The sequence below is a fragment of the Lissotriton vulgaris genome, chromosome 3_1 (genome assembly GCF_964263255.1).
Source record: "Lissotriton vulgaris chromosome 3_1, aLisVul1.2, whole genome shotgun sequence".
NCBI lineage: Eukaryota > Metazoa > Chordata > Amphibia > Caudata > Salamandridae > Lissotriton > Lissotriton vulgaris.
The window spans coordinates 1,997,404,221-1,997,431,219 of record NC_141689.1 but is presented as its reverse complement, the minus strand read 5'-3'; positions in this window follow the sequence as shown (position 1 = coordinate 1,997,431,219).

Sequence of the window (26,999 nt, the reverse complement as noted above, 5' to 3'; positions counted from 1 at the left end):
CTAATCCCAAGGCTAAAAATTCTCGTGAATGGTCTCCTTACGGATTGGGTCCGAATATCGCGTGGTACTAGGCAGGGGTGTCCCCTCTCCCCGTTATTGTTTAATTTGTATATTGAACCTTTTATTATCCTGTTAAGATCAGACCCTTTGATTAAACCCTTTAACATCGCAGAACTAGCCTTAGAATTTGCTTTATATGCAGATGATCTTTTAATGTTCAATTCAAACCCAGAAGAGGCAATCCCCTGACTATTTGACCAGGCAGAAGCCTTTGGGGAAATCTCAGGCTATAAAATGAAGAAAGAAAAAACTGAGATTATGCAGTGGAATCAGGAGGTGGTGTTTTTGGATGCAAAGCCACGGATGAGATACCTCGGAATACATCTGGCTCAAGATATTACAGAGATATCTAAAAAAAACCTAGACAGAGTCTATAAGGAGGTCTGCGGTCTCTTACAACGCTGATCAGGTCTCTCGTTGAATAGATTTGGGAGAGTGAATTTAATAAAGATGGTTATCTTACCTAAAATCACTTTTTTGTTTAATTCAATACCATTAATGTTTAGTCTGAAAGATATAGCTAAAACACAGGGGAAAATTGGTTCTTTCATTTGGAATACGAAATCATCAAGAATCTCCTGGAAAAAATTGAGGAGAAATTTGAAATCAGGAGGGTTAGCTTTGCCAGATATACTTATTTATTAGAACTCTTTCAACTTTAAAAATTTTAGATCAATGGCAGATAAGGAAGACACATCATCCTTAGGCCGATTATTTCAGGCATTACTACATGGCATTCCTCAAGGGCATGAATACTTTCTGTTTAAGTTTGGCGACCCCAGGTTCTACAAGAAAGTCAGGTTAAAGATTTTGGGTGCGGCTCTAAAAAATTGGATATTCCTTAGAAAAAAGTTGGGAATTCTCCATTATGCACCCCAGGCCCCAATATGGGACTCCCCAGGGACACCCGAGTGCCTCAAGGATCAACTATCACGTCCCCTTAAAGTAGCAGGCATAACACACTGGCGGGATTTACAAAACAACTTACAGCTCATGGGTTGGGAATCCCTTTACAGGCTGACAGGGGGGAACCCTTACCAGGTTCAAGTACTATCAGCTGTCAGGTTGGTGGGCCACTATACCATGGGTTTTCAATACATTTAATCCAAAGTTTGACCTAGTAAATAGAAAGGGGGGATGGAAAAAAGAGGTATCCTTCTGGTACGGGGCCATGATGGAGTCAGAGGGAGTGACAGAACCAGAACTCCAAAGGTTATGGTGTGGTGCTGCGGGTTTGGATTATAACAACTTAAAGGACCTGTGGGTGGACTCCTTTGCTATGCTAAACGCAGTGGTTAAATCAGCCCCCCCTCAAAAGGAATCACCTTTTCATCATGTACAGAGCATATATATCACCTAAAAAACTAGTTAAAATTACGAGCCTATAATACTGATGTCCAAGGTGCAAATTTCCTGCCGCTGATGATCTCCACATGTTTTTAGAGTGCCCAAGGCTTACAAATTATTGGTCTAAAATAGAAGAGTTTGTGGTTGAGGTACTGGGTATACAATTTGTGATCATTCCAAGGATAATTCTATTTGGGTTAACCTTAGAGTACCATCCCAATGACATGGCGACTAAATTTGTCTTGTATGTGATGATCTTAGCAAGGCGGGAAATATGCAGGGCCTGGAAGGACATGAATGCCCCTATCTTTCCAGATTGCCTGAAATATATCAGATACACAAGTGAGTCTGACTTGGCCTGTGATAGTACTAGCCATGATAAGACCTGGGCGGCCCTCATAGCATGGCAGAACAGATGAGGGTATTCCAATGATTTCACCTGTTGGTTCTTTGTCTCAATCCAACAAAGGGCTACCCAGTTATAGAGGATTGGAGTGGATTAATCAAACAGTAAAGGCTAGAGGGGATTCCCCTTTCTCTCTCTCTCCCCAGGTCTCAAACATCGAAACCGGAACATCTCAATGCAGGAGAGGGGGGTGGGATTTCCTATCTAGAATGCGCATTATTGGTATATGAGGAATACAAAAAAAAAAGCCTCATGGATGTGGTGTGAAGATTTTAAAAAACAGAATGCAAAGGGGACGGATTCATCTACCTCATTTTCAAAGGGAGAAATAATGGACGAAATGACAACAGATATGGTTGTGGCTATTCCACCTGATGATGTTGTCACATAAAATATAGCCAGTAGTAGTTCAAATGTAGCTGGTGTTACAACCAACACTCATACAAGACCATATATATACAAAGACAGAGCTTTCCACTGCTACGTTTAAGTAATTCTTTTGAGTCTAAAGCTAGCAGAGTCCAGCACTTATGTCTGTATGTTTAAGGAGGTGCAAAAAGGCAGAGATGTATTAGGTGCCAGCAGTGTGGATGCTCTGAGAAGTGAAAGATTCCACCATATATTGCACTTACTAATCAATTTGCTCCATTAGTCAGCCACAGAGAACATCCTATGAACAACAGGGAATCACGATTTGGCAGTGGGAATCTAAATTGTGCTGTGACATAAGAATGGACACTACTACTAAAAAAGTCCCAACACGCCGAATCTAGTGAAGAGCATTCTGAAGTATGAGCTCCTAAAGAATATTTATCTGTACATACTTTTGTTTCTGATGATGATCACAATATAAGGACCATAAAGCACCAAGTTTGCCACATTCATCCAAACATCAGCCATCACTTAGAGGAGAGTCAGATCTTAGAAGGATGAAAGAACTATGAATGGAAGATCAGTCTTTGGGGTAAGAAGGCGAGATAGCTCCAGAAGAAGTAGCTGGAAGACAGGGAAAATGAGGTGAGGGAATGCCAGAGAAAAATATAGGGACCTCTGCAGTTACTCGTAAATGCAGTTCAGATTACAAGTAATCTTCAGAAAAAGACAGGTGATGAAACCTTTTAAAGTAAACGCAAGGTAGAACAAATTTCTCATAAGGTGGAGAATATTTCTGAATGACTTTCAGGGATGAAGGACAAAATAAATAAGTTGGAGAATATTTGCTGATCATGATTTGATAAGTCTGAAAGCACATTTCAAAGGCTATACACAATAAAGAATATTCAGGAAATCAGTTTGGATGATAAAATGTGTCAGCATCCCAGAAGATGCTGAGGAATTTCTCTGTACCATCCCTTTCTTTATTAACATAAAATATTACCAGTACTAGTACAAATGTAGCTGGTGTCACAACCAATACACTCAATATTGGAAAATACTATGGCGTCACCAGTGGCTGCTTGCAGAGGAAGTGCTGGGGGGGCGGTGGGCGGGCGGGTGAGGGGCAGGGTGGGGGGTAGTGGACTCAGACATACAATGGACAGGAGTAAAGTAAGGAATTAAATAAATAAAACTGTTTAACTTGCGCTTCCCAAAACTAATGGAGTGGTCAGGTCAGCTGCTGTGTTCAAAGTTTCGTGGTGATTCGTTAAGTGGTTGCGCGAAAAAAGGGGTGTGCCAAAATGCGTTTTCTCCATGTTCATTTATACAGGAAACTTTAGACACGGCTACAGCCTGAACTGCTGAACGGAATCACATCAAATTTGGGAAAAAGTAGCATTTAGTCTAGAAAGCACTTTTTTGTTAAATGTTTTAAATCTGTTCAGTAGTTTTTGAGACATTAAAATATTTATCAGATATACAACTGCGGCAGTGGTGGATTCGCAAACTCCACCGATCTTGAGCCTGCAATATGATTGGCTGCCAACGCTTCAAACCCGGAAGTGTTGGAAGCCATCTTGTGACTCAGCTGAACGGAGTCACAATAAAAAAAATTAAAAAGGTGAAAAAAACAAGAAAAGGTGTTCCACAGGGACCCCTAGGACCAGAAAAAGCTTTTTTTTTTAAAAATGTTTTTGCTTCGTTTTTTTTAAGCCCCTGGGTGGGCCAGGTCCCAGGGGCAATCATTAAAACAGATGCAGGGTTGTGAACCACCACAGCCCTGGGTATCGGCACTTCCCCGAGGCTATGTTTATCAAATGCAGGGGTGCACACAGGCCCCACACAGCACAGAGGACCGCCACCTCCCTCGGTCTAATTATGTTAAATGCGGGGCCACACTGCCTGATGCGTGGTGGTCTCCAGCCCCCTCAACGGAGCCCCAGGGACAACCACCTCCCTGGGAGTAATTTGATGTAATGTAGGGGCCAGGTGGCCTCTCCACCGCCCCAGGGACAGCCACTTTCCTGGGGCACAAATTACGTAATGGTGGGGGTCTGTTGTGGACCACCGGTCCAGGGACCACTAACTCCGAGTGGGCTACAATGTAGATAGGAGGGAGGCACTTGGCCCCTCAGAAGCCCTCCATGGCCCTGGGGACCGCCACCTCCAGCAGTGTCCCTGGGTGTCCACCCCCGGGACATTGCAGTTTGCTATGGCTTGCTCCACCCAGGCCATAGCAAACTCTGCTTTGCTTCATGGAAGTGAGAGCAGTAAAAATGGTCTCGCTTTCATGAAGCAAAGCAGAATTGCTTTTGGGTAGATGGAGCTGCATGTTTGAAGCTCCCTATGCCCAAAAGCAATGCTGGCTCCCGCAGGAGGCATGGGGCTGGCAGGGACCATGGGGGGCTTGAGGATACCCCTGTTGTCCCCAATGACCTGGCAATGCCCCAGAGATGGGGTCTCTGGGGCTGAAAATGGTTGGGGTATGGGGCGCTCAGGCCTCACTACCCCTTTCTTTTTTTTAAACATAACCACTTACATACCCATTCACAGGCCCATACAGTTACTCAAAAACCCACTCCTTCACCCATAGAGCCCCTCACACACTAACTTACAATCCGATACTGCTACTCACACAAATACTCACTCACCCATATAGACTCTCACACACCCACTCCCTCACTCATAAAACCACTCACACACACACACACTCAATCATACAGCCACTCACACAGTCACTCACACACTGATACAGACAGTCACACATCCACTCACTCACCCATGCAACCACTCACATTCTGAACCATTCACTCATTCAGCTACTAACACAGCCATTCGGCAATATAGCCACTGAGAGAGCCACTCACTCTCCTATAAAGCTACTCATATAACCACTCACTCACCCAGACAGCTGGTCACATACCCACTCACTCATACAGCTACTTATACATTCCCAGTCACTCTCCATGCTGCTAGACACAGACACTCACCCATCCATACAGCTATTCAAACAGTCCCTCACTCAAATAAAGAGCCATTCACACATTCACTCACCAATTCAGCCACTCGTCAGTACATAGGTGTGTCAGTGTATGTGTCAGCATCATATTGGATGCATACACATTTAGTTAGGTGTGTCAGTGTCCATATTGGTTTATGTCTGGGTATATCTAAGTCTGCTTTTGTGTATGCAAGGGTATGCCAGTTTAAGCGTCCATGTATGCCTTGGTGTCTTATTGTATGGATTAGTGTTTGGGTACGTATGTCAGTGTCTGCATTGCTGTATGGCTGGGTATGTCAGAGTCTGCAATGGTAGGTCCCTTGGTGTGTTAGTGTGTACATGAGTGTGTGCCTAGATGTTTTATTGGTTGCATTAGTGTTTGGCTGGGTGTGTCATTGTCTGCATTGCTGTATGCCTGGGTGTGTCAGTGTCTGGATTTGTAAGTCTCTAGGTGTCTTAGTATGTGCATCAGTGGGTACCTAGGTGTATTATTGGATTCATTAGTGCTTGGCTGGATGTGTTAGTCTCTGCATTGCCGTATGCCTGGGTGTGTCATTGTCTGCATTGGTAAGTCTCTGGGTGTCTCAGTGTGCAACAGTGTATACTTTGAGTGTGTAATTGGACACGTTGGTTTTGGCTGGTTGTGTCAGTGTCTGCATTGCTGTATGCCAGGGTGTGTGAGTGTCTGCAATGGTAAGTCCCTGGGTGTGCCAGTGTATATCTGGGTGTAGTATTAAATGCATTAGTGTTTGGCATGATGTGTCAGTGCCTCTATCAGTGTGTAGTAAGGTGTGTCAGTAACTGTATTGATGTATATCTAGGTGTATCAATGGCTGTATCAGTGTGAGCTGTGTGAGGTGTATCTGTGTGTAGCTGGGTGTGGGAGTTACTGTACTGTTGTGTGCCTAGGTGTGTTAGTAACTGTGGCGATCTGTGTTTGGGTATCCATCCTCAAAATCTAAAGTTATGGATCAGCACTGCAATAACGAATTAGTAAAGTACATTACTCCAATCGATGGTGCCTTTGATGTGTATAACAAGAAAAAACTGAAATAATTATTAGTTTTACATTTAAGAGAATTGCAAGAGTAAATTACAATTTCAAAAATGCATAGACATAATTCAAAGAAATAACTAGACATTTATCATACTGTAAAGGTATCTATTAAGGTAAATAAGCATTTAATTTTCCCTGTTTTACTGTTCTCAGCTTCTTTACTCATACATCATAAACAATGTACTTTTTAAGCAGTCAGCATTGAAAAGTGAAGGAAAAACAATCATAAAGATTGTAGAAAAAACTGCACACTATCTCGAGGAACACTGTGCACTACAAATAAACAAATAAACATGCCACAACCTATTTAACTATTGACACATACAATTCCTTGGACAACCACTTTAAACACATCGAGGTATATTGTTACACCAGAAAGCACAAAATAAAGTAGTTTTTGCAAGCATTAGAGAATACATTCAGGGGCAAAGATTACAGCCAAATATATGCATTGTAATATTTGCAGCATACAGTTACCCAGCAGCACTGCCAAGAATTATTCACATCAGACAAGTTCCAATTAGAAGGACTTAAAAACAATTCATGAAAGGGTGTACCACTGAATTATGCAGGAGCAACAAGGTTCAGCAGAGTACCTGTATGGGTGTGTCTGTGACCCTTAAGTCGAATAATAATCAATATATTTATAACTCTACAAGTACATTTTATTAGCATCTTAGAATACAATTTAACCCAAACAATTAACAAAAAAACATAACATACTTTATTTAACTATTTACAAAGCAGAAATAAACTGAAACTTGAAATTTGATTAATGTAGGACCCCACACATCTACTTACAGGGCTATTGTCTATTTACTTTACCTCTCCAAACTTGTAACGGACAAGGAGTACGTCAGATTTAAAGTAAAAGTAATTATTAAAAAACACCAATTTGACATGGTGGCAGAACAATTTAAACGAATATGAATAAGAGTGTTTAGAAGTAGTGAAATACTGAATTTGGTACAAACAAGGAGAGACACTAAGACAAGAAGAGCAGCACTCAAACAATAATAATATATTGAGAGTGTGGTTGATAAAGTGTTTACTCTATAGAGCAACCTGTTTATTTTGATACTAAACAGAATGTAAACACTGGATAAAACAGTGTTGTCTATGACGAAAAAAAGCAAAAATGGGCTTATCAATAAAAGTAACTTTGCAAAATGTTCAAAGGAGAATAGAAGTTTACGTCTAGTACTGAGATTTCTTTAATGAAGAAAGCTACTTATAAGAGAATGAATTAGTGTATGCAGTTGAAACAACAGGCTGATGTTAAGAAGTAAAAGACAGTAGTCCTAGTAGTAGTTCTAGTAGTAAAAGAAAGAACAGATGGTTCCTAGAAATGTAGTGGAACAGATAGGTGAAAAGGTACAAGAAAAGCGTAGACATACTCCTGTGTCTAAATGGGAATGCTGTAGTATGGTAGTATTTTCCAGGAATAAATTAATACAGTGGGAACCAACCCATGTGCTTGCATTGCTGCTATCTATGTACTTTACCTCTGCAAGTTTGGGACACAAGAGAACTGGTGTTGTTGTAAGTGTATGTTGAGAAATTTAGCAACAGCAACTTGGTTTATAACTGTCCGGTACCCCACAAGTCTCACCTGGGCTTGTGAAGCAATCTCGCAGAGACGACACTAACCACCGCCCCTGGTCCCAACAAACCCCTGCGGGGAGTAACACCCGACAAGGATGAGATGGATCCAAGGAGGGGGGCCAAAGGAACCAGGGAGTGGCTTTGGTGGAAGGGACGTTGAGAAGGGTCTTGGTACAGCTGAGGGAACAAGAATGCCTGATTAGGACTAGGTACTACGCTCGTGATGAAAAACACCCCACAAGACACATGCAGACAGGAGCCCCTGTTTCTGACACTCACCGCTATTTGCTGTTCGGGTTGACCCAAGGAAGAGGTCTGTGAAGTGTGGTCCAGGAGCCTTATGTCCGTTGCAAGGAAAACTAAAAGAAGGCGCTTCTGCGCCAGGACCACCAAAGAACCAAAAGAGCTCAAAGGAAGGCGCTTCTGTGCCGAAAAGAAGTCACGAACCAGAACTCCAGGGTAAGCGCTATAGCGCGGCCCAAATGTACAATGCTCCTACGCTATATGCGGGTAGGAACCAAGCAGTAGCCCCCCTGCGCCTCCGCCAAAGCAAAGGTATATCCAAGGAAAATGTTAAAGGGCTCCTGCGCTACGGGCAAAACAACTGAGGAACCAGGGTGTTGAAAGTTTAAGCGCACCTGCGCTTCATAGTACAAACATGCAGTAGCGCTCCTGCGCCACTGCTAACCAAAAGAACAAAGGCAGGAAAGTAGCCATGAGCCTTCGCAGCTGCTACATAATAGAGTTATCAGCAGCGCTCCTGCGCGGCTGACATCCGATAGTTCAAACGGCAAGCAGTCACGTATTGCTTGAGGAAATGCAGCGTTACCGTGACTCAAAGTAACCTCCGGCATCTGCTGGGCGGAAGCGCGGCTGCAGGGGAGTATCAGAAGCACCAATCCGGCGGGCTTCACGCATTTTAAGCGTGTTCCCCCGGAAGTGCATGTTGACGATGTTGTGGTGGAGGACTAGACCGGGACACCACTTCCGGCCGGAAGTGAGTATCCCGATGCCTGCATGCATCCTGTGGCGTCCGGGACGGCGGAAAGCCGCCACATGACAATAACCTTGAGTTGTGCAGAATATCCATGGGATCACTTAAGAGAAGCAAACTCTAATATTAAAGGTATCATGTACTGAGCTTCAGAGAGGGCTTAATTGTAGCGTTGTGTATTTTCCTTAAGATGTTAAACGCAAAATTGAAACAGTGGGTTTAGAGAAAGATAAAGGAAGAACCGCTTGATATTCTCGTGAATCGGGTGCCCAAGAAAAACATTAAAAAAATCAGTCTGGAAAGCTGCATTATATCTTACAGACACTAATGTGTACTTTAAAGATATAGATTTTGTCTTACATGGAAGTTGCATGGAAGAAGAAATGTTGCCTTCAAGTGGACATTTTGAAAAAATGGATAGAAGTAGATCTGGAGAAATATATGAGCATTACAGTATCCATCCACTACATTCAAAAGAGGTTATGAGGATGGCATTGAACTGTACCACAATAAATAAGCTAAAACAACTCAAATGAGTGCCTGGAAAGACATTTAGAAGCTCAATATTGTCCTCAACTATTTCGAACTAGAGTAGACGGACAGTATGATGACTGCCCTGTGCAAATACCTGTAGCAGAGTAGAGGTCAACAATTTTATATCCCGAGGACCCTAGATTTCATATTCCATATGCATTCTCTGTTGCTTGAAACAAGAAAAAGTATAAAACTGTTAGAAACACCTTCTTAAAAAACAGCAGCACTTTTAACAAACATTTCAAACATGATCCACAAAATCCTCCCAGCAGTACTGTCACAGTTTCTTACTAAACCAGAATTTCTACCTGCAGTCCTCTTGAGTAAATTCATACTTACTGACAAGGGCCTCCATTATGGTGGGATACCTCACTCTCTTCCCCTTCTCTAGAACCAGTATGTTGTCTCTCTCATCACCACAAATATGACTCCAAAGCCACCTCAACAATCCTCCTCAAAGATCCTCTGTACCTCTACAGCTACTTGTTATGCCAGAATCAACCTGTCTATATCACTCCCTCCTTTAAGTAAGGCACATAGGGGCAGATTTATGTTGGACTTGCGCCACGTTTGTGTCACGCAACGGCGGCGTAAATGTGGTGCATCCCTGCGACCCATTTACAACGTGACGCATCTAGGCAGATGCGTCACGTTGTAAAGCCCTGCGCTACATGTGGGCGTTCCGGCGCAGGGTGGGTGTTCCGGGGCTGGTGCGCCGCGCAAACGTGGCTGAGTGAAATCTACAAGATTTCACTCAGTCACTTTTAGGCCAATGCTGCGTCAAAGCCCTGCGCCTGCTTGAAGCAGGAGTAAGGCTTGACGCAGCATTGGACAGATAGGGCAACCCGAGCCTTGGTGGAGCTGCGTCGCGCTTGCGACGCAACTCCAGCAATGCGCCACCTTTACGGCACAGATGGGTCACGCATCTGTGCCGTTTTTGCCCCATGGTGCGACGCATTGTAGATGCGGCGCACCATGGGTGGCGGAGCTGCGGAGCACAATAACTGGCGCATCCCTGGGGATGCGCCAGTTATTGTAAATCTGCCCCATAGTCTCTGAATATAAACTCTTTATTCTGCACTGGACACAGTAGTGGTGCTCCCACCATTTTCGCTAGATTCTAACAGCTGTTTGGCCTTCAAGTGCACCTCCTTGACACTCCAGCCAGAAAGACCATTTTCCCCTCCAAGGCTCTCTTAGCCTCAGCTCTTCTCTCATCTGCACCCGGCCGGGTCAGCAGCAGACTCAGGTCCCACTCAGCCTGTCTGTACCTGAGGTCCTCAGGGGACTGGGTTTAGGAGGGGACAGTCCTTCCTGCACCGTATCCAATAGAAAAGTCCCTATATGGGAGAATCCTCTCTCTCCTCTGGAGACTTTACCCACTCTTTTCTCCACTCCTCTCCCTCCTTCTGAAACCCACTACACTTTGGGGCCCTGATTCTGAAGTCAACTACAATGAGGGATTTGCCTTTTGAAGAGTTCTGAGGTAGTCCTCTTTAAACTCTTCTTCTTTTGGTGCAGGTTAGATTGTGCAGGTGTCCCCCTAGAATTTAAGGGCAAACTAGTACTCAGACGTGGACATAAACATGAGTAAATAGGTGTGTGAATGGTCTTATGTGTGTGTGAGGGATTGTTGCAGTAACTATCTGGTTATTTGAGTGATGAGTACATAACGGCTTTAGCGAGAATGTAACTGGGTCTGTAAGTGCCTCCCTGACTCTGTAAACATGTGCAATTTACATACTATTAAATTACATACTATGAGCAAACACCCACCTCTAATTTCAAACACATTCATTCATACTAGCGTAATAAAAATGATATACATAAAAATGATATACATAGCAATTTCACTTTCTCATTTCCTGCTCACTGTATTTTTAGTTAATATTCTCACCTAAACACCCTTCTATTTTCCCTTCTAGTATACTCTCTGGAAGCTACACATTTTCTTTCACCTTACATGCACTCACAATGTTTTCCTTACTATACATTTATATACCACAACCCAATTAACATACCTGTAAAAGCTGTTGACTGTTCTACCAGTTTTATTTCTATGGCTGGTAACATCTGTTTTCATTCCAAATCTCTATTCATAACTCCTGTAAACCATCTCCACTCTCTGTAAAAAAGCAGCAAACATAGCTACTCCTTACCATGTGCCCTTACGCTGCTCTAGTTAACAAATCATAGACTTCCTTTCATCTTTCTTTTTTGTTATCACTTCTAAATGGTCAGTATTTCTTTAAACCTTTCCATGTTTCCTGCGAAGAAGCCCAATTGGTTGGGCTTTTTCATAAATCTGTGGATCCACTGCTATGCTCAGCATATCCCCCTTGTGTAACTCTACAGCGAGCTTCACAGATTTACACGGGGTCATGCTGAGCACCGCTATGGCTCTGTGGATCTTACAAGTGACCAAAAAAACATTTTCTGGACTTTTATGGCCCATTAAACATGCTTTCAACTCTTTATAACATACACAAGGGGTCAGGAAATCTCTCACCTGATCCCTTCAATTAGTAATCAAGCACCTTTTCAGCCCTATGGAGTGTTTCCTAAGATATAAAATGGGAGCTGCAACTTTTCTCTGAAGTTGCAGGAAGCCAATCAGAATCCTGCTTTGGCACACAGAGCAGCGGATTCACCGCTGGTAAATCCACTGAGGGTCTGTGTCACTAGATATATACATTTGGTTTTCAGTTAATATCTCTAAAACTACTGAATTGATTTATACCAAATCACAAATAGCACACTTTCTGAACCAAGAATGAGCTTTCTGCTGCATTTCGTGTCATTCTGTTCAGTGGTTCGGGCTGTATTCATGTTCAAAATCCCTATGGAAAATTGTATATGAAAAATGCATTTTGGAACCCCCCTTTTTCTCGGCCCTCGCTTGATTGAATACCTATAAAGGTTTAAGATAGCAGCTGAAGTGAGTGGCAAACTAGTATTGAAAATGTATTGAGGATTCTTCTAACGATGCCAAAGTTATTGGCAAAACAAAACATGCTTATCCTATGGAAACTAGGTCCTAACTATAATTACCTACTGACCTTTATATAATGTGTATTTGTTGCACCCTCCTTCTGCCTCCTTCACACATATTACCCAAACTCAGCAGGGAACAGCTATACCTATTGTTGTGCACATTTATTTGCACAGGCATTATGACAGTTGCCTCTGTCAGGGAAATGTACAACATCGATCGCTGTATTCTCCTTTGGCAGAGAAAGCACTTGTGAGAGGAAAGGTATTCTCAACTTTCAGTAAGACATAAATAAGTGACAGTGCATGGCTAGAAGGAGCACACGCTTCACATGTACAGCAGTGTAAAATAGACACACACACATGTGCTCACACACATACACACAGATTAGCTTGCCCAACATGGGTTAGAACAGAAAACAGTAGTCATGCACACAAAAGACCGTCTAAACACTAACAGACGTGCAAGACACACACAATCAACTTCTCTCTCTCTAACACACACACAAACACACACACACATACACACATATCAGATTTATCAAAGACAGCAACAGTGCAATATTCTCTTACACATAACTGGTACAGCCTGTGCAGTAACAGTGCATATTACTTCACATACCAAGCACTGCCAAAGCCAATTGTTTTGGCTTGCAAATGGAGTCCAGACTATAGATTCTAAATAGCCTGCTGCAATGAAAAACAAAACAAAATAAAACAATCTATTGATTTCTGTGTGCACCACATTTACAAGAAAAAACATTTAATGTGAAATGATTCAGTGTACGTTGAGAAGTAAAACCGTTCCTCCACAAGAGCCAGAATGATTTACAAAATAGCCAATAACAAGAGGTGAGAGCCAAATACTCCTCTAGACAGAGCCAATGTCCACTCTTTGTATATTGCATAGAATTGATAGCAATATGTCTTCAGACACATACAGTTTCAGGCAAGACCAAAAACACTTACAATAAAAACAAAGGTAGTATCATCAAGGGCAACCCTCCACATCAGATGGCCCTGATGGAGTTGGTGGGAGCACCGGCAGGTAAGGGCGAGGTGTAAGTCTAGACTGTGATAAATAGTTGTAAGTAGCATTGGGAGGAAGGAAGTAAAAGGGAGCACTGAAGATTACTTGCTTATGATACTAGTGTGGGCAGGCGGCTCCCAGCAATGAAGTCTACCATGGAAGATCGTGTAACGTGGAGTTTAGTAAAACTGAACTTCTTTAAGGACGAGCCAATTCTTTAGCCATGGTCCCATTCACAGGGGTCACCAAGATACTTGGCTGTCTCAAGCTAAAATTTGTAGGAAGGCTAGGCATCTGTCGTAAGTCAAGGTACCAGGCTTCATTGTTAGACAACTGTGCATCAATTGTATTTGCGTACAAAAAGATACAGTTTATAAGCAAAATGTTTGAAAATTATTTTTCACAAAGTTGGCCTTAGCATGGATAAGATGGGATTACTATTACAGTAGAAAACCAGTGCCCGGATGGCACTCCATTCAGGGGCAATGTGAGACCAATAGTGACCTGAGGAATGTAATAACACTGACAGAACGGTTCAATTTCATGTCTATTTCATCAGAATGTATGAAGTGAATGTGTCTTTGGGTGGGGGGCTCTCAATGTCTGCATTCTAATGCTGACAAGATGTTTCATGTCAGATGTGAGGGACTTATCCTGCACTGAAATGAAATTAAATGAAAGTATGTTTTATAGAGTGCTCCAATGCCCAGAGGCGTTAGTAGCACAACAGATAGATGATATATAATAGATAAATTATGAAGCTATAAGTTAAAAAGCCAGGTCTTAAGATTATTTCTAAAATCCAAAAAGGAAGAGCTGATCTTTATTTGATGGGTAGGGCGTTCCACCGGTTGGCTGTACCATACAAGAAGCTTCTACACCCGCACATTCTTCCGAACTTGGGCACTTTCAGGTTAACTCCTGAAGATGATTGGTGTGGCCTAGCATGAATATATCTGGTCAATTTATTTTTAAAGTAGTCTTGGCCTTCTACATGTGGAGCCTTAAAGGAGATACACAATGCCTTAAAGTCCATCCTTTAACAGGCAGCCAATTAAGTTTCTCAAGAGCCTTAACTGCTGAGCTTTGTCTAGGTATTCCCAGCAATAGGCGAGCTGCCGAATTCTGCAGAATTTGTAGCTTGCTCAAGAGACGTTTCTGTATATTAATATATAGTCCATTACAATAATCTATTTTAGATAAAGTAAGGCCAGTTACCACTAGTTTCTTCAACTCCAAAGGGATAAAAGGTAAGATCTTTCTCAGAATTTTAAGCTTAAGATATGTGCTTGAAGTAATGGCATTCACCTGTTTGTGAAACATTATCTGACTATCAAAGATCACCCCCAGGTTTTTTACCTTGGTGACTGGGGTTGGAAGGGACATAAGAGACCAGAATGAAGTATTATTTCCCAATAGCAGCACTTCAGTTTTTATCAGTGTTCAATTTCAGACAAGTGCACGACATTCAGTTGTTAACTCGTTGCATGTAGTTGCTGAAAATAGGCACCAACTCTTTGTGGTTACCAGCAACTGAGATCATAATTTGCATGTCATCATCATAACAGACTACAGAAACACCCAAACTTCTAATCAATGTGGCAACAGATCCACATAATGCTTAAACAGGGTCGGGCTTATCGATGATCCCTTGGGAACTCCACGCGGGAGAGAAAAAGAGACAGAGCAATAGTCATCCAAAGACACTTACTGAACTGTTAGAAAAGAAACTTGTGTTGATAAAGCTAAGCTACGGATGCCCACAGATTCAACACAGTCAATCAAAATATTATGACTGACTGTGTAGAATAGTGCTGAAAGATCAAGAAGGATAAAGACTGAAGAGTTCCCACCATCAAATGATGCCCATAATTCCTCCATGGCCATAATTAGATCCAGTTCTATACTGTGTTTGTGACAAAATCCATACTGTGCATGATCCAATACATTGTTTGATTCCAGTGATGAAGTAAGCCCATTATTAATTGCCTTTTCTGCAATTATGGCAATGAAGGGGAGCCTGGAAATAAGGCCACAATTATTGACAACAGAAGGATCCAACTGGTTTTTTTTAACAGTGGGAGCACTGGGGCCACCTTTATATTTGATGGAAAGGAACCCTGCTTAAACCTTTAGTTAATAATTGGTGGGTGTTAAGACACCCGTTATAAATCTAGAAACCAGATGTAAACTCTCTGGAGGTCAAGGATCTGATGAGGGCCCTGAGCGAGTGTTGAGGATTAGTTCATGCACTTGTTCCGTCAATGAAGATTATAAAGCCACGAGAGATGGAGTATCCTTAGCAGTACTGAGTGGTGGAGCCAGCAAATGTATGTGCCCCATTTCACCCATTTCAGTCATGTGCGCAGCAATGGAAGCTCCATTCAAGGTGCTAGTAAAAGAGTTAAATATATCAATTAATTTTTTGTAATGCCAATGCTATCTCGTTGCACAATGACTGATTGCTTGCCACTTTCTTTTGGTTGTTATAATTAGGATGTTTTTTAATTGTACAATACAATTAACTACTAGAGTTTTCTGATGCCACAATTTTATGTGAAAAATAGGCAGATTTTTCCTTCAAAACCTGAGTCTTGTATTAAACAATTTTTTCCGTGTATTTTTCTTTTTCTGATGGATCATACTTAAGCCTCCAAAGATGCTTTTGGTGTCTACAGGTCTGCTTTGATTTCCTCAGATTTGAGGAAAACCAAGGTTGTGAGGGTGTTAATCTGTTATTATTATGGGTCTTTTTTTGCTGAACTAACTAATCTAATGCTGAAATAATCCACACATTATATTTCTCTACATCCTGATCTACGTTATCATCGAGTAGAGGGGAAGAGGTATTTAGCGTGTTTTCAAACTTAGCTAGGTCGATCTCATGCAGTGAATGATAGTATTGGGGTAACCTAGGGTTCTGAGGATTAATACTCTTAGTGGCAATCACCAGAAGGAACGTTAAGGAGGGGTTCTCAGTAAAAATACCATCTTATGCACGTCCACCTGAGTAGGAAGCATCTGTTGCTTTATGAACTAAGCCAAGATTACTCATCATATCAATCAGTTTGTAGGTATCTGTATCTTTAGAGTTTTCTAAATTGAATTTAAAATCACCCAGAACTGTAAAGTCCTCATAATTAACCATAGCTTCCAACATATGTCTTATAGTTTCTGGAAAATGTGCTTTCTTACCAGGGGGGCAATATGTTAACAGCCCATTGAAGGAGCAGAGCTCATCGTAACAACATTTAAAAAACATAGCATCAAGATCTTTGGATGAGACCACCTTAAGAATAGTGCACTTAAGATTTGTTTTTAAAACTAAGACCAGTCCCCCACCTGTTTTTCTGGTTCTATTGAGTCTCAGGAGAGCATAGTTAGCTGGAATGGCATGCACTAAATCTGGATCAGAACTATCATCTGGTCAGATCTCTGTGATAAAAATTAAATCTATTATTATTATTATTATTTATGGCTTTTATAGCGCGATACTCGACTCCTGAAGGAGTACCTCTGTGCTCAATTCACCCTGCAGGTAGATGAACAGTGCTCTCAAGAACTTAAAGAGGAGGAGGCACTATATTATAGGTTTGTATAAAGTAAAAAAAAATCCAATTTGTTTTTAATTAATGACCTTGCATTATAAATGGCGCAACGCAAACTGTCATTAGGGGCTCTCATTATATCATCTGAGTATTGACTTTTTCTGTGGCTTTTGTTCGCTTCAGATTCATGCAAAAATCACAGTGTTTGCAAGTTCCTTCAAGCCCTTGCCCCAGCAGGGCTATTAAATCATTACATTGCACCTTACCCGCAGGACTCAGTGCCATGAGAGCCTCTCATGAATCCCTACAACAAGACCCTAAATCTGGTTGCTGCCGCTCGCAGCCTCATCTGAATTTAACCCAGAGATGAGGTAACATAGAAGGAGCAGAACATTAGTCAGCTCCCTCCTTATTCTATGTAGTGAAAACACAAATGAGTACAATTTGTTTGTCAGCTTCCGCTCAAACAGGAAACAACTGCAATGGACCAGGAAGACAAACTAATGCCCGGTAAGTCCTTTTACTTCAATGCAGCTGGCAACATGCTACTAGTCTAACTCTAAAACCACATTAAAAACTAAGCTCAAATGACAGGTTACAATAATAGCAGCAGAAAAGTGTATTTTGAAAACAACTAACAGCTTTTCACAGGGTTTGTCCTACCCGCTGATTTACTGGTTTAATTTGTTGTGTTTACTGTTTTCCTTTACAGATGCAGTACTAAAAGATCATTAATGCAATGAAAATAGAGGATTTGGTGAGCTTCTCATACTGGATATGTGAGGACACAAACAAATGTAGGTGGATTAAAAAAAGTGATGTCTAAGAGATGTCTTTTGCTTGCATGACAGATGACATAATATTTAAACAAGTTTGAAACAAGTTTGAAACTGGTATTTTTATGCCAGTTACAAAAAAAGGTCTACAGAGCCAAATACTTAGGGGCAGATTTGCTAACATTTTGAGCCTGATTACGAGTCTGCAAGTCCGAGGACCCCAGACTCATGGTGCCGATGTGGTGGCGGTCCAGCCACCAGCGCACCGGAGGTACAACCTGCCCATTACAAGTTGGGCGGTTGGACCGTCTTCAGACCGCAGCTGCCAACAGGGAACCACCGTTTCCTGGAAGTGGCATGGTTTTTAGAGGCCACAATATGCTTGACAGAACTGCGGTGGTCCCGCCTAGCATACTAAGAGTTTTGTCTCCTCCAGGGTTTACATGGTGGTTCCTCGTCCATTTAAACGCTGGAGGATATTAAACAAAGGGGGTCACCTCCTTCACGTGGGCATAGACACAGGGGGGCATTACAAGTATCCCATGTATGAATGCACAAAGTTTCTGCACGGCATGGACTTTCGAGTTTGAGGTGTTCCCATTGCTGTGCCTTTTTCAAAACCACTGTGGCCTTTAAAAGTGGCACTACTCTGAGAACGCCAGCCACCCACCAGACTACAGATAATTTTTAATTTGTCATGCAGGTGGCAGCGAGTTTCGCTAGTGCTGGGGCACGTCGGTGGTCCACCAAAACCCGTAATCGGGCCCTTTGAGCCATTGTTGCACCACTTTTGTGGTGCATTCATGATTCAAAATGCTAGTATATATTTACAAAGCCTGGCTAGGAGCAATTTTTGCCACCTTGCATGGGTTTGTGAAAATAAATGTATGGCTACGCAGGGGCTTGCACTGCATTGCATTGCATTTCATTTTGAGAGGTGCTCCATGGGTTGAACATGGGTATTCCCATGCATCCACCTGTGGATTTAATGCAATCCCAGATTTAGAAAGGTTTGTAAACCTGGGATAGGGTAAAATCACTATGCCTCCCAGAGAAAGGCATAATGAGGAAAAAAATATTTTTTTCTCCTCGTTATTTTCTCTTTCTATGTGTGCTGCAAACCACAGCACCCATAGAAAGAGGGAAATGCCTAGAGAGGTTTCTTTTGTGCAGGAAGGTACCCTTTGCTGCACAAAAAAATTCTTGTAACTCAGGCACCCTTGTAGTGTAATTCAAGAGTGCCTGAATGGCAAATTTTGCCACCTAGTAAGCTACTCCTGAGGCGGAACCCGGGAGCATTTTAATTTTAATTTGTTTTCTTTCTTAAGTCATTTGCTGGCTTTTATGTTGCACTCAACCTAATTTTAAATACCCGCAAGTTTTAGAAATAACACTGTTGCCTCCAACTGACCTGTTTCAGACGACAAGGATCTCAGCAGGGGACGCTGGGCTACACCGGGAGCTGCCGCCCAATAACCGCCGCCATCTTGGAGGGAAACGGAGCGGGCAGCGGGCTAGTTGTCAGGCACAGACAGGAATAAAAGAAGTCCTGCGCTGCTGCCACTGTTCAAATTTTGCCACCTAGTAAGCAACTCCTGAGGCAGAATCCGGGAGCATTTTAATTTTAATTTGTTTTCTTTCTTAAGTCATTTGCTGCTTTTTATGTTGCACTCCACCTAATTTTAAATAACCCCGCAAGATTTAGAAATAGCACTGTTGCCTCCAACTGACCTGTTTCAGACGACGAGGATCTGAGCAGGAGACGCTGGGCTACACCGGGAGCTGCCGCCCAATAACCGCCGCCATCTTGGAGGGAAACGGAGCGGCAGTGGGCTAGTTGTCAGGCACAGGCAGTGATAAATGGACACCTTAATGCATACGCGCAGCAGACGCACGCAGCGGACGCGCCGGCGGCACGCCGAAGGTGTGCCAAAGGCAAGCCCGTCTGCGCCCAGGGCCAGGACCCCTGGTACTAAAACGAGGAAAACATCATCCATTTCGCCTCTGCAAAAACAGGGTAGTAAGATGGTAATTTGCAAATATGATTCCGATTTTTTAAAAACCATCAGCAACTCTCTAACGCCTAACTGTATCAGAGCCCACAACATCACTGATCCATTTCTCTGCACTCACTGTGGCTTTTACCTTAATTCAAATGAAAACGAAAATGCAGCACATACTGATAAACTAAACAACCCCCCACCTAAGACATACAAGATGACAAGCATAAACTGCCGTTCACTCCCTAAACATAAAGCGAATATGTTTGACCTCCTTCTTAATGACCAACCAGATGCGGTTTTTCTCACGCAAACCTGGCTCCGTGAGAGCTCAGGACCAGATATAGCAGTAGCCCTACCTTCCAATTATGCCATAGTAAGAGTGGATAGAACACAAAGGACAGGGGGTGGAATTGCGGTAATTAAAAAAAAATCTTCTGCTGCACCTTAGATAGGCTCCCTATTACGGCATGTGAAGCTGCCCTTTTCAAACTCACTCTCTCCCCCAGTTTTACCTATTCAGGTGTGCTTATATCGGCCCCCAGGGCACCTTGCAAATTGGATTCCCTCTCTGATGGAAGAGATCTCATTTCAGATAACCAACAAGGCTAATTTCACAGTTTTAGGAGACATAAATCTACATCTAGAAGACTCCACCTGCAAAAATAGTGCCAGACTTATTTCTGATATGCTTTCCAAAACCTAAAACTGTTAAACTCCGGCCCCACCCATAAAGCTGAACACCTCTTGGATCCCATTTTTTCGAATTTAAGTACAATCACCTGCTCGCCGGCCCTACCAACTAGCTGGTCTGACCACCATCGGATCAACTTCTCTCTGACCTCTCCATACAATAAGAATATAGCAAACAACGCAGAAAATACAGGGAAAATACCGAGAAATTGGAAAAAGTTAGACATTGAAAAATGTAATAAATGTCTTGATGCTCATAAACCATCCTTAGAGCAAAAGGCTGATCCCCTCGCCGAGGCAGTGCAAAGCTGGCTCTCTGAAGCCATTGACACTTGCCTCCCCACCACAAAATATAAAAGCACCACCCATCATCCTCCGGCGCCATGGTATAACGATCATTTATACAACTTAAAAACAAACTGTAAGATCCTCGAAAGAAAGTGGAGGAGAAAATACGATCAATCAACCAAACAAGTCTATAAAACAGCCTTGAAAAAATATCACAAAGAATGTAAGCAAGCACGGGCTTCCTTTGTGAATCTAACCATCTCAAAGGCGTCAAACTGCGCAAAAACACTGTTTAACACAGTTACAGTTTTGGGGGGCTCGGAGACCATAGCCATACCACCAATACTTTCCCAAACGAAATGCAAAGAACTAGCTGCCTTCTTCATAAATAAAGTTGAAGGAATTTATCAAGAAATTGTTTCACAAGGACCTGTATATGATAGCTCAGTGAGCCTTAATGCATCTAAGCCTGAGAAATCCTTTTCCCACACGGCGCAAGAACTTAGTCAAAACAATGCGGACTGGGCACTAATGGACTGGCCCCTCCTAACAACGGAAAATGTAGAAACTGTACTTAAATCATTCAAATCTGGTTCACCGAAGGATCACCTTCCAGTCAATATCCTTAAACAACTAAATCACTCAGTGATGTCAATTTTAACCCATCTTTTAAATACATCCATTATTAAAAAAACATAATGCAGACACAGCCGATACCAAAAATTATCGTCTCATATCATTATTTCCTATTTTATCAAAAATCTTAGAAAAACATATCCATATACACATGACACAATATGTAACAACACATCGACTACTTCACTCCTCACAGTCAGGCTTCAGAGAAGGTTCCTCAACAGAAACTACACTTTTAGGTGTCACCAAAGCAATCCGTCAGAACTTAGATAGTGGAGAAACAGTGGCGCTCATCTTGTTAAATCTGAGCTCTGCTTTTGATACCATATCACACACTGTGCTCATAAATACACTGAGCAAAATAGGAATAGACGGAGCTGCTCTCAAATGGATCCAGCTTGCAAAAAACACAGTTGATGGACAGAATGCAGAACAATGTCTTACATTCACCCGAGTACAAATATCTGGGCCTAAATCCATCATTTTTTTGCACTCCACACCACTCTAGGTCAGACAATGGCTATATGCAAATCAGCCGTGACCCTGTGCCTCATGGGAACAGTCCAGCCCGAACTACCAAGCCATGTCTTTCCTAGACCGGAATCAAGCATCCAAGGACCGGTTTCTGGCTATCAGCCTTCTTCAGCCTGGATAGCTTGACTCCAGTGATGTGGAGAGCCTGGGACTCACATCTGAGCATACCCAGCACACTCGGGGTGCAAATTGCAAAAAACACAGTTGATGGACAGAATGCAGAACAATGTCTTACATTCACCCCAGTACAAAGATCTGGGCCTAAATCCATCGTTTTTTTGCACTCCACACCACCCTAGGTCAGATAATGGCTATATGCAAATCAGCCTTGACCCTGTGCCTCATGGGAACAGTCCAGCCCGAACTACCAAGCCATGTCTTTCCTAGACCAGAATCAAGCATCCAAGGACCGGTTTATGGCTATCAGCCTTCTTCAGCCTGGATAGCTTGACTCCAGTGATGTGGAGAGCCTGGGACTCACGTCTGAGCATACCCAGCCCACTCTGGGTGCAAATTGCAAAAAACACAGTTGATGGACAGAATGCAGAACAATGTCTTACATTCACCCCAGTACAAAGATCTGGGACTAAATCCATCGTTTTTTTGCACACCACACCACCCTAGGTCAGACAATGGCTACATGCAAATCAGCTTTGACCCTGTGTCTCATGGGAACAGTCCAGCCCGAACTACCAAGCCATGTCAGACAAACCCCTCCTGAGGCGAAAAGCCGGGAGCCGCCTTGTTCTATTTTTAAAATTGTAAAACTTGTTCACTGTGCTGCTTTTAACCCACTCACCCCTGAGCACTCGCTACTTGACCAGGCGGCACCCCGCACAGCTGATTGAAAGCTGCCGCGGAGAGTGTTGACACAAACTCCAGGCGCCATTCTCTGAACGAGGAGACACGCCCACTCGACAGGCCACTCCCCTTGGTTTCTCCCTCCCCCTCACCCTCAAAACCATGATCATTCGTAGGACGCGCAGCGGACGAGCACAGCGGGTGCGCCAAAGGCGTGCTTAAGGCAAGCTCGTCTGCGCTCGTCCGCACCCGGCCGGGCCCAGGGCCATGTCCCCTGGCCCCAACAGAGACGATAGACAGGTATGTTATGTTATGTTACTATTTGTTTTGTAGAGCGCTCAGCTGCTCCAAAGAGCGTCCCGGCGCTAAAGATCATCACACCAAATACCAGCAACTAACATAAAGCCATAACGGCACCGAAATTAACCATAACAGCAATTACAGGCAAAAAGATGAGTTTTAAGAGATTGGTCGACACTGCAAGCACTGTAAATCCGTCCTAATCACTACAACCACCAAACCAAGAGCCGAGGTAAAGAACTACTCTATGTTCCTACTTAATTGCAGGTCTCTAGTAAAACATTGCCTAGAAATTGCCTTGTTACTGGAGGAATATTCCCCAGACGCAATCTTTCTGACCGAGACATGGCTGAACCAAGACTCTCAGCCAGACCTGGCACAGGCCATCATCCCGGTATATCAGATAGAGCGGGCTGACCGACCACTGGGCAGAGGTGGCGGCCTCGCGATTATCTACAAAGAAAGCTATACCTGCCGCCACTCAGCGGAAGACATTGAGGACTGTGAAAACCTCTCTTTCTCTATTGAGTTCTCTCCCAATGCCTGCTTCACCGGTATTCTTATCTACCGCACTCCTGGTCCCATCGGACATTTCAACACCTCTCTACTCTCGGTGACCTCCCAGTTGGTTGTCTCTCCTTCCAACTTCACCTTTCTAGGAGACTTCAACATCCATTTTGACAACCTGCTAGACCCCATGGCATTAGAGACACAGTCAAGCCTGGCTGCCATTCAACTTGAGTAACTGGTCCCCTCTGCTACACACGAAAAGGGGCATCTGTTAGACCCGATCTTCAGTAACTGCGACCAGCTCAACGTAGGCAACATTACTAGGCTTCCATGGTCGGACCATTTCCTGATAGCCTTTAACTGGACCACGAGCAAACCACCCCCTTCCTCATTTACTACAAGAAAAACCTGCAACTGGGCACAACGCCCCATTGACAATTGGATGCAAGCTCTTTGCACCACCAGACCTGCTCTCTCCCAAGACCCAACCTCTAACATAAAATATGATGAATGGATAACCACCTCTCTTGACTCGGTCCTTCCAGTATACTCATCAAACTCCAAGAGACATAGCAAAACAGCCCCATGGTATACAGAAGATCTTAGAAAACACAAACGCCTCTGCAAAAGACAGGAGAGAAAGTGGCGCATATCATATAATCCAGAAGAAAAAGCCACCTATAGGGAAATGATCAGGAACTACAAGCTGGCCATAAAAACCTCGCAAGTGGCCTACTACAACCTCAAAATAACTACGGCGAAATCTAAACCAAAGGAAATCTACCGTATAGTAAACTCCCTGATCAAACCTCCCCCACCTGCCACAGATAATAGCAACTCACCGTCCAAATGCAATGATCTGGTGGAATTTTTCTTTCAAAAAGTTAATAAAATCTATCTTTCTTTCCCCAACCCGCCCACCGACTCGCCTGTCCAATGCTCGCACTTAGCCTCAAACCCGATCAAGCGGCTGGAGTCCTTCACCCTGATAGCATTGGAAACCTCAGAGAAACTGGCATAACAAATAAAAACCGGCTCCCCATGCGACCCTGCTCCCCCTGGCGCAGTGGGCCTGGCCAGCAAAACTATCTTTCCCACTCTCTTGGACCTACTGAACTCCTCCATAGTAAGCAGGACAGTTCCCACGACCTGGAAGCACGCTATGGTGCGAGCCCTACTAAAAAAAACGTCCCTTGACCCGGCCAACCCCAGTAATTATCGCTCGATCTCTCTACTCCCATGGGCGTCCAAGATCCTGGAGAAACACGTCAATACCATCCTGACAACGTTCTTCGAGGAAAACCACCTCCTCGACTCCTCCCAGACGGGCTTTCGCACCAAACATGGGACAGAGACCGCCCTACTAGCCGTAACTTAGGAGGCAAGACAGATCCTGGATCGAAGGGGGTCAGTGGCAGTGATCCTCCTCGATCTAAGTGCCGCGTTTGACACGGTACACCACAAAATGTTGCTGAACCGCCTTGCCGACTTAGGAGTGACCGGAGATGCCCTTACATGGTTCGAATCTTTTTTATCAGATAGAACCTTTCAGGTCTTCGACGGCACATCCCGCTCATCCAGTCGACCTCTGGGATGCGGAATCCCGCAGGGCTCCTCCTTAAGCCCCACGCTCTTTAATGCATACATGAAGCCACTGGCTGGGATTGTCCGTCCGCATGGTGTCAATATCATCTCCTATGCGGATGACACCCAGCTGGTGGTTTCCCTTGCACAAAAGAGCGGCCTCCAGTCTCCACCAGACCTAGCTGCCTGTCTCGAAGACGTAAAGAGCTGGATGATGAGTTCATGCCTAAAGCTCAATGACGACAAAACTGAGCTTATGCTCCTGGGCCCGGCCTCCCCCGCCACCATAGAGCGGATCTGGCCATCAAGCATGGGAATGGCTCCACCCCCTAGAGACAACATCAAAAGCCTAGGAGTCTGGCTCGATAAATCTCTGAGCCTCAATACACAGGCTACTAAGGTATCAGCCACCTGTTTTGGCCTCCATAGGGTGATTAAAAAAGTCCTTCCTCTCCTCCGATTCGAGGCCAAACAAATAATTATACAGGGCCTCATCCAATCTCGTCTGGATTTTAACCACGCCCTCTACCTGGGAGCACCAGACTACACCCTACAAAAGCTTCAATGCACCCAGAACTGCGCTGCCGGGGCGCTGCTGGGAATTCCTTTGGAGGACCTCAATAAAAACTGGCCTAAAAACCCTACATTGGCTGCCTGTTAGGGACAGAGTAAAATTTAAAGCGCTCTGCATTGCCCACCAGACATTCTGGAAAATGGGTCCAGACATCAACCGCTCCTTGATTTCTCCTTACAGGCCCAACAAGACTCTTCGCTCCTCAACGGCATTCCTAGCCAAAATTCCCAGAATCTGTAGAGCCAGAGCAGGAGGACGCTCATTCTCGTACAATGTCTCCAAACTCTGGAACGCCCTCCCTCTGCAGCTTAGAAACAACCCCAACCTAACCAGCTTCCGCAAACAGCTAACAACTCTCCTGTTTAATGCTTAAAGAATAGTAACCTTATGAGGGTTTTTTTTCTGTTTTCTAGCGCCTGGACGCCTCAGGGCAGCTGCGGCGCTCTACAAATCTCATTTTCATTTCATTTCATTTCATGTCTTTCCTAGACCGGAATCAAGCATCCAAGGACCGGTTTCTGGCTATCAGCCTTCTTCAGCCTGGACAGCTTGACTCCAGTGATGTGGAGAGCCTGGGACTCACGTCTGAGCATACCCAGCCCACTCGGGGTGCAAATTGCAAAAAACACAGTTGATGGACAGAATTCAGAACAATGTCTTACATTCACCCCAGTACAAAGATCTGGGCTTAAATCCATCGTTTTGTTTGCACTCCACACCACCCTAGGTCAGATAATGGCTATATGCAAATCAGCCTTGACCCTGTGCCTCATGGGAACAGTCCAGCCCAAACTACCAAGCCATGTCTTTCCTAGACCGGAATCAAGCATCCAAGGACTGGTTTCTGGCTATCAGCCTTCTTCAGCCTAGATAGCTTGACTCCAGTGATGTGGAGAGCCTGGGACTCACGTCTGAGCATACCCAGCCCACTTGGGGTGCAAATTGCAAAAACACAGTTGATGGACAGAATGCAGAACAATGTCTTACATTCACCCCAGTACAAAGATCTGGGCCTAAATCCATCATTTTTTTGCACACCACACCACCCTAGGTCAGACAATGGCTATATGCAAATCAGCCTTGACCCTGTGCCTCCTGGGAACAGTCCATCCCGAAATGGATCCAGGCATTTCTTTCAAGCAGATCCTTCTACTTTACTCAAAACGCCTCCTCCAAAACCTACTCCTTCGCACATGGTGTACCACAGGGCTCTATCCTGAGCCCACTACTTTTCAATCTTTACGTAAAACCGTTGGCAGAGCTGGCAGATTAATCTGGACTCACAATTTACTCCTATACAGACGATTCCCAAATTATGTTTTCACTATCGGCAAAAAACCCGAAAGATACAT